The following is a 9214-nucleotide window of genomic DNA, read 5'->3' on the forward strand; positions in this document are numbered from 1 at the left end:
CTTTGTAATATGCAATCTGTAGTGTGTCTCAGTTTTTTTCTGTATTCCTGCCCATTGAGTCAACAATTCTGCCTCACAGAATTTTTTTATTTATTTAAGAAAGGATTAATTAAAAAAACCATAAGGTAGGAGGGGTACAACTCCACACAATTCCTACCACCCAATCTCCATAGCCCACCCCCTCCCGATAGCTTTCCCATTCTCTATCCCTCTGAGAGCATGGACCCAGGGTCACTGAGGGTTGCAGAAGGTAGAAGGTCTGGCTTCTGTAATTGCTTCCCCGCTGAACACGGGCGTTGACTGGTTGGTCCATACTCCCAGTCTGCCTCTCTCTTTCTCTATTAGGGTGTGTCTCTGGGGAAGCTGAGCTCCAGGACACATTGGTGCCTCACAGAATTTAACCTATGGGGCAGGGGTAGATAGCATAAGGGTTATGCAAAGAAACTCTCATGCCTGAGGCTCCGAAGTCCCAGGTTCAATCCCCTGCACCACCATAAACCAGAGCTGAGCAGTGCTCTGGTAAAATAAACGAATAAATAAATAGAATTTTTTAAAAGAATTCAACTATGCATATGTGCACATGCATACATAGAAAGATATAGTTACAGGAATTTTTTTTGCAAGACTGTAATAGTAATAATCTGAGAAACAGAAGTACTCAGTAGGGTAGTGGTTAAGTAAATCATGGCACTGCAACCCCCTGTTGGTAACAGAGATTTCAGCCTAACATTAACAGGTGGCTTCTCCCGCAGCAGGCCCCAATTTCAGATGGGGAAGGCTAACATTCCTATCTGACAGTTGGGAGAGGGAGTGATGAATTCGGCACTTGGAAAAGAGAACAAAACCAGATAGTAAAACTGAAGACAGTCACACAGAGAGTAGTAGGGAGTTGGAGATGAGTCGCTCATCTGTAGTTTTTCTGATTCATTCTTCTCAGATTCTGTTCAGGAATGCAAGTTACAGGCCAGGATAAGTAATATGGCCCCATTTAACTGTATATAAATGTATGTTCATACTGTATCCGTGCTGTGTACTTCTGTTTGTGTGTTAATCCTTGTTTGTTTGGGGTTTTTTTGGTGTTTTTGTTTGTTTGTTTGTTTGTTTTGTTTTGTTTTTACCTCCAGGGTTATCATTGGGGCTCTGTGCCAGCACTATGAAGCCACAGCTCCTGGAGGCCATTCTCCCCTCCCCCCACCACCACTGCCCTTTTTATATTTTTATTCCCTTTTATTGGATAGGATAGAGAGACATTGAGAGGGGAGAAGGAGATAGAGGGAGAGAAAGACAGACACTTGCAGACTTGCTTCATCTCTTATGAAATGCCCCCACTGCAGGTGGGGATCCAGGGTTTAAACCCGGATCCTTGAGTGGCTCCTTGCATATAGTGCCATGTGCACTTAACGGAGTGCGCCATCACCCAGCCCCTATAAATACATTTTTTTAATTATTTATTTTTATTTATTTCCTTTTGTTGCCCTTGTTGTAGTTATTATTGTTGTTGTTATTGATGTCATTGTTGTTGGATAGGTCAGAGAGAAATGGAGAGAGGAAGAGAAGACAGAGAGGGGGAGAGAAAGATAGACACCTGAAGACCAGCTTCACCGCCTGTGAAGTGACACCCCTGCAGGTGGGGAGCCAGGGGTTAGAACCGGGATCCTTATGCTGGTTCTTTTGCTTTGCACCACATGCACTTAACCTATAAATACATTTTTAAAGGACTACATAGAAATACATACAACCTGGTTCGAGCCCCCGGCTCCCCACCAGCAAGGGAGTCACTTCACAGGCAGTGAAGCAGGTCTGCAGGTGTCTGTCTTTCTCTCCCCCAATGTCTTCATCTCCTCTCTCCATTTTTCTCTGTCCTATTTAGATAGGACAACATCAATAGCAACAACAATAATAACTATAACAATAAAATAACAAGGGCAACAAAAGAAAATAAATAAATAAATATTTTTAAAAAGAAATACATACAACCATAGCTATCTCTGGGAAGAGAAGTTGGGAAGTAATGAAGGAGTTTCACACTTTACCATCTGTAGCTTGTTATTGTTAACCTTCAGTGCAGTCAATTCATCTAAAAGAAATCATCTCACTAAGACAACTGAAGCTTTTAAACAATAGTCGTGAAAATTAGAAAAGAAGAATCAGTAGCAGTCCTGTTACTTCTCACTCTAGCAAGAACAAGGATAGTTGGAGAATGAATTCCTGGATCGCCAGAGTTAGTGTACAATCCAGGTCTCTTTAGTGCCACGGGAAAACCAGAATCCAAAACCAGAAAGAACACTTGAAATGACAGGAATTAATGAACCACTGAAATTGAGAAATGTGTGCAAAATCTGTCACTGCTACTCTGATCCTCCATGTCACTGAAGAGTGGAAAACAGAAAGTGAGAGGTGTTTTTTTGTTGTTTGTTTGTTTGTTTGTTTGTTTGTTTTATGAGACCAAGTAAATTGTGGGTTGGAGGTTTTCAGAAAGTGACTACAAAAGTTCTACCTTCTCTGAGACTTCTATTGTTGGTATCTGTCACTTAGAATCCACTCCCCACCACCACCACCACCAAGCTGTTTGACAATTAGAAAAGGAAATTAAGTCCTTAATCAGTTTCTGTGGAGTCACTGACTTTAAACGAGCTCCATGCCATCCTCAGTCTTAGAAACAAAAGCTGTAACAAGCTCCTCTCCTTTCAAAGTAGACTTTCTTATTATTTGTCTTACTCGGAGGAGTGAGGAGCAAAGGAGCAGAATTCAATCGCAGCTAATCAGACTTAAGAAGGAATTTGTCCCCCCAACAGTTAGCCGTGCACTAGTTAATGCTCTTTGTTTGGCTTATGGTCCACCGGGTCTGGTGCCTATACAATTGCACTGCTCTTGGTACACATGTTTTTCCTTTTAAATTTCATCTAGAGAGACAGGAGGGAAAGAAAGAGACATGTCATAACACTGTTCCACTGTTTGGGCAGATTCCACTGATGCTATATGCAAGGTGTTTCCAGGGCTTGAACCCAGATTTTCACATATAGCAAAGTGTCCTGGTCCTGGTTAATGTTTAACCAGCAGCTTTTTAGAGCAGAAAACTGAGATTTGTAGTGTCTAGCTGGCTCCATCAGATAAATAATAATCCCCATGAAGACCAATGGCAAGCTACCTTTGTTACAACATCTGGCTCACAAAATCCCGGATACAGTAACAATAGGCCCTCCAAGCCTACAAGGAGAACTCACAGGATGGAAGAGAGGTAGCCAGCCACTGACTGAGCAGTCTCAGAAGGTCCTCATTGTATAACTAACTACTCAATAGCACAGTCAGGTCACCAACACGCCCATCAACACAGGTCTCATGTACAGCCCCCAACCAACTCTTGTCCCATTAGGGAGAAAGTCTTTCGCTCACCTCAAAAGCCGCAAGCTATGTGACCTAAAAGTCATGCTTGTGACCACAGCTGCATCACAAAATACCCCCAGTTCCAAGTCCCAGTTTATCCTTACCAAGTCCAACTTGCAAGGTCTCTTCCTGCTGGCTCCTAAACTGTAGAAAATTTGCTGTTAATAAGAGACTGGGGTAAACATATGAACCTAGTTTTTCTTGCTTACTTTGTCTTTTACAAACCTTTTACAGAAGCTGGGAGAGTAGTATAATGGACCCACATGTGTTACAGAAGCTCTCAGTGTTACAGATCCGACAGCTCCAGGGCGCAGCAGATGTAAAGGAGGAGCGGAGGCAGACATCACGTGCAGGGCAGGGAGAAACTTTAATAGGACAGCAGAGTCTAGCAGGACTCCTGCCACGCTGGACTGTGGCCTGAGTTGGAAAACCACTTATATACCTTTTAAGCCAGGTGTGGCGTGCATTGATTGGTTACAGGATAGTTTTGAAATAGGTACATTTTTATTGGTCACAAGGTAGTTACAAGGTGCACCAATCAGGTGTGTTCAGGTACAAGGGTAATATGCGAACGGATTGGTCACATTGTGAGTCATCAAGGGACATGTAAAACAAAGGAGGAGGTGGATTGGTTACATTCCATGCCCAATCCCAGCTGCCAAGGCACAAGTGAATACAAAATGAAACATACAATTTGGTTGGCTACATTCTGCAAAAGGAAATGATTCAACCTGATTGGTTATGTTTCTAGTCCCCTAGGTTTGCTGAAATTCAGTAACAGTGGACTCAAATGTCTCACTGTGCAGTTAGGGAAGCTTTATTTCAAGTGTACAATAATCAGCTTGTGGCCAGTTTTGCTCCATCTCCAGACTCTCTCCCCCCTCTCCTCCCTCTCTCTCCCCCTCTCTCTCTCCCCTCCTCTCTCCCTCTACCTCTCTCCATATCTCTATCTCTCTCTCTTTTTCCGTACACACACACACACCTCTCAATTTCTCTGTCTTTACCAACAAAAGGGTAAAAAAAGGGGTGGGTTAAAATGGCCATCAGGAAAAGGAGAAAATAGTGAAAGAAAAAGAGAGGGAAGAAGGGAAGAGAAAAAAAAGCATTGAAAAAAGATCATGATAGCAGGGATAATTTAAATTAACAGGCACATGGTGAACATCTCACTTGTGTCCACCCAGCATCCACCCACACACACACTTGTGATGATCACTAGGCTCACAAGGTGACACAAGCTTGAACAATCAGACCCCCTCTCCTAGGACTCTGATTTAAGTAGAGACACATAAGGGTTGAAGGAGACAGGAGCTATGTTATCTGATGAGACAGCTCAATAAAGGTGGTTCATGCAGTCCTGCTCAGCAGCACCTCTGTTTTCTTTCCTCCCTGCCCTTCCTGTGTAGGCTGAAGTGCAGACAAAGTAAGAGGAAAAGTGGGTGTCAGACAGGCCCCAGTGATCAGAACTGGGGCTTCAAGCAGGACTGGATTTCCAGAAGATAGCTGCCCAATTATGAGAACTAAGACCTGAGCTCAGGGCTGGCTCAGCAGAAAGAGCAACCAGAGGGGAATTTTCACAGTTCTGGGCTAGAACCACAGGACTTCTCTGACCTGTGATCAGGACAGGTTATAGAGCCTGAGATTGTAGCTAAGCGACTGTATGCTGCCCTAGAAGAAGCGCATCAGTCAATATTCAATCCAAGAAGCAGAGCCACTAGGAGAACATAAGATAGATGATAGGATAGATGATAGAAGATAGATAGATAGATAGATAGATATAGACAGATAGATATATATAGATGATAAATAGGTAATCTCTATCCATGTCTTGATGTATATAGTCTGCTATAGAGATTTGACATCACATGATTATAGGACCTAGCTAAGCTGCCTCTCAGTCTCTACAAGCTGCTGTCTTTGCATTTAATACTTCAGTTTGAAGTCCACGGGGAAGGCAGTTAGCAAGGAAAGATGGATGCAAAGTATAAATGAACTGGAACCAAGGAGCATAAGCTAGCATCCACAAGGATAGACCAAAATCTATCAATATGTCAGGACCAGCAGAAGAGCTCACCTGGGAGGGTTCCTGCTTTGTCATACGTGTGGCTTAGGTTTGAGCCCAGTTCCCACCACCCTGAGGAAAGCTATAGTGCCATAACATCTCTGTCTTTATATCTGAAAAAAACTCTACCCACAGTAGTGAGACCAATTACTTAAGAAAAAAAGTTATTTAATTCATTTTTTAAAAAAAAATCCATATCAGGGGTAAGGGAGATAGCATAATGATTCTGCAAAAGACTTTGATTTCTCACTCTCTGAAGTCCCAGGTTCAGCCCCCTGAACCACCATAAACAAGAGGTAAGCAATGCTCTGGTTTAAAAAAAAAAACTACTGTAAAAAATAAAGACAGTCATAAAAAAAAAAATCCATGTCAGTTCTTGTTGCCTCTGACCTTGATATTATGGATCCCTGCAGAAGCTGAGGCCCTTTGTCACAGAGCCAGACACATACACCTGTCCCAGAAGCTGGAGCAACTGAAGAAACATTCATGGGAAAATTGGAGCAGCTGAGGTCCAGCTGTTTCCACATACCAATGAAGTGAGTTCACAGATTAGTCATGTGTGTGAGCTACAAAATGGCTGCTGCTTCATTTCCGCCTTTCAAATCTCATTCCACAAACTCTTTCATGACCCACCCTAACAGAAAACACACAGACGGGGAAGGAAGTGCTGGGAAATTTAGTTGAGGCTTGTCAAATCACCTGTGCTGAGAAGACAGGACTATAAACCAGGAACCAGGAAAACTCTGATGAGTAGAATTAGATCTAAAAAAAAAATAGCAGTTGCAAAAATAACTTTAATTGTGAAAACTATGGTGATTACCCTCGAAGGGAGGAGGGGTACACAGAACTGTGGTGGCAGATTAACCGTAACCTTGTAATCTTTTGATCTTATAAACCACTATTAAATCACTAATAAATACACTTTTAAAAAAATAATAACTTTAACTTCTACCAGTGTAGGGGCTTTGTGCCAGCACAATAAATCCACAGCACTGGGTGGCCACTTTTGTCCCTTTTTCTTTCTTTCTTTCTTTTTTCTTTTTTTTCTGATAGAGACAGAAATTGAGGGAAGGAAGCTAGAGAGGGAGGGAGGGAGAAGAGAGAGAGAGAGAAAAAAGAGAGAGAGAGATTCTCCCACGTAGGTGGGGAGACTTGAACCCAGGTCCTTGCACATGTGATGAGTGCACTGCTCCAGGTGTGCCATCATCAGACCTCAAGAAAAACTTTAAAACAACTTGACGGGGGCTGGGTGGTGACGTGCACAAGGACCCATGTTCGAGTCTCCAGACCCCACCTGCAGGGGAAAAGCTTCACAAGTGGTGAAGCAGTGCTGCAGGTGTCTCTCTGTCTCTTTCCCTCTCTATCACACCCTTCTCTCTCAATTTCTGGCAGTGTCTATCCAATAAATAAGTAAAGATTTAATTAAAAAACTAAAATAAAAAACCAACTTGACATGTATAATAAATGTAATAATAAGTCACACATCATAAATCAAGAAACTACTCACCTCTGGATGGTTCAAATAGAAGTTTATGTACAAACAGAGGAAGACTTTAAAAATTCTGTAGGATCTAGACTTGAAAAAAATTTAGAATTGACTTTATTTATTTATTAGATAGAGACAACCAGAAATCAAGAGGGAAGGGGGTGATAGAGAGGGAGAGAGACAGAGAGACACCTGCAACACTGCTTCACCACTTGCAAAGCTTTTCGCCTGAAGGTGGAAACTGGGGCTTCGAATCTGGGTCCTTAAGCATTGTAACATGTGCTCTCAGCCAGGTGTGCCATCACCCAGCCCCCTTTTAGACTGTTTTTAGAGCAGTTATCCTAGTACATGAATCAGATAAGACAAAACTAAAGAAAGGGGAAGTTCAGTGACAACTACAGTGGTTACCAGAGGCAAGGAGGAAGAGGTGGAAAGGGTAGGTAGAGGGTTCATCTCCCTCTCTCTCCCGCTCCTCCTCCTCCTCTACCTCTTATTCTTCCTCTTCCTCTCTCTCACTCTTCTCTTCCTCTCTCTCTCTCTCTCTCTCTCTCTCTCTCTTTCTCTCACTCTCATTTGTTCTATAGCCAAAAAGATACCTTAGCATGTAAACCACAAAACTTACACGTATAATGCCCAGTGTTTACTTCCTGGCCCTGCACAAGCCAGACTGACACTCACTCACAAAATATATAGATTTTTAAAATATTTGTATTTTATTTGATGAGAAGGGAAATGACAGACTAGAGCATAAATGTCCAAACCCAAGATATCACCCATGCAAGTCTTTTTACTCTACCTGCTAAACCACCTCCCTAAGTCCAGAGGGGATCATTTTGACAGTGAAAGGACATAAAACTTTGGTGATAGGCTATCTTCATAGCAGCACAATTTGTAATAGCCAAAACCTAGAAGCAACCCAGGTGTCCAACAACAGATGAGTGGCTGAATAAGCTGTGGTATGTATACACAATGGAATACTACTCAGCTTTTAAAAATGGTGAATTCACCTTCTTAAGATCATCTTGGATGAAGTTTGAAGGAATCATGTTGAGATAAGTCAGAAAAAGAAGGATGCATATGGGATGATCTTACTCATAGACAGAACTTGAAAAACAAGAACAGAAGAGAAAACACAAAGCAGAACTTGGACTGGAGTTGGTGTATTGCACCAAAGAAAAAGACTCTGGGGTGGTGGGAGGGTTCAGGTCCTGGAACATGATGGCAGAGGAGGGACTAGCGGGGGTTAAATTTCCTAGTGGAAAACTGGGAAATGTTACTCATGTACAAACTATTGTATTTTACTGTAGATTATAAAGTATTAATCCCCCAATAAAGAAATTTTTTAAAAAAGAAGAAAAAATAACTTTGGTGATGGGCTCGGCGAGTCTTACACATACCAAAGTGTGAAGTTATAGCCCTAGAAGTTTATAATTTTCACACCAAATATAAATCAATTTTGAAAGAGGGAAAAGAAAAGAGATGGAAAAGGAATGGGTGAGACAGCATAATGGTTCTGCAAAAGATCCTCATGCCTGAATCTCTAAAGTCCTCAGTTCAAACCCCAGCATGACCATAAACCAGAGAAGTTCTCTGGTAAAAAGAGGAAGGAAGGGAGAGAGGGCAGGCAGTGGCACACATATTACCATGCACAAGGACCCAAGTTCAATCCCTGCTGCCCACCTGCAGATGGTACACTTTCCATCAGTGAAGCAGATCTTCAGATGTTAAAAAAAAGGGGTGGTCAGGCAGTATCCCAGAGGGTTAAGCACACATGGCACAAAGCACAAGGACCGGCATAAGAATCCCAGTTCGAGCCCCCAGTTCCCCACCTGCAGGGAGTCGCTTCACAAGCAGTGAAGCAGGTCTACAGGTGTCTGTCTTTCTCTCCCCCTCTCTGTCTTCCCCATCTCTCTCCATTTCTTTCTGTCCTATCCAACAATGATGACATCAGTAACAACAACAATAGTAATAACTACAGCAACAATAAAGCAACAAGGGCAACAAAATGGGGAAAAAGCCTCCAGAAGCAGTAGATTCGTGGTTCAGGCACCAAGCCCCAGCAATAACCCTGGAGGAAAAAAAAATGCTCTTGGTGATGTGAACTAATATTTATTCAGAATTTTATGATGCCTAAATTCTTCTTTGTACTTAGGGAAATATAAAAATCAAAATGAAAAGTCTTGAAATATTAATCAAATTTGAATGTCCTCTTTACTCACATATTTTAGCAGGCACCGAGCCTCAGCAATAACCCTGGAGGCAAAAAGAAAAAAAAAAGGAAGAAA

The 9214-nt window shown here is 42.2% G+C and overlaps 1 long non-coding RNA gene across 1 annotated transcript; it reads right to left on the reverse strand.

Annotated features, from left to right (window-relative positions):
* Positions 1–401: 401 nt before the first annotated feature.
* LOC132535735 (uncharacterized) lies at positions 402–3778 on the reverse strand. Its single transcript, XR_009547455.1, has 3 exons — positions 3610–3778; positions 3489–3528; positions 402–940 (listed from the first exon to the last, which is right to left on the reverse strand). It is a non-coding gene; the product is annotated as an uncharacterized LOC132535735 (long non-coding RNA).
* Positions 3779–9214: the final 5436 nt, after the last annotated feature.

This window comes from Erinaceus europaeus, chromosome X, assembly GCF_950295315.1.
Source record: "Erinaceus europaeus chromosome X, mEriEur2.1, whole genome shotgun sequence".
Taxonomy (NCBI): domain Eukaryota; kingdom Metazoa; phylum Chordata; class Mammalia; order Eulipotyphla; family Erinaceidae; genus Erinaceus; species Erinaceus europaeus.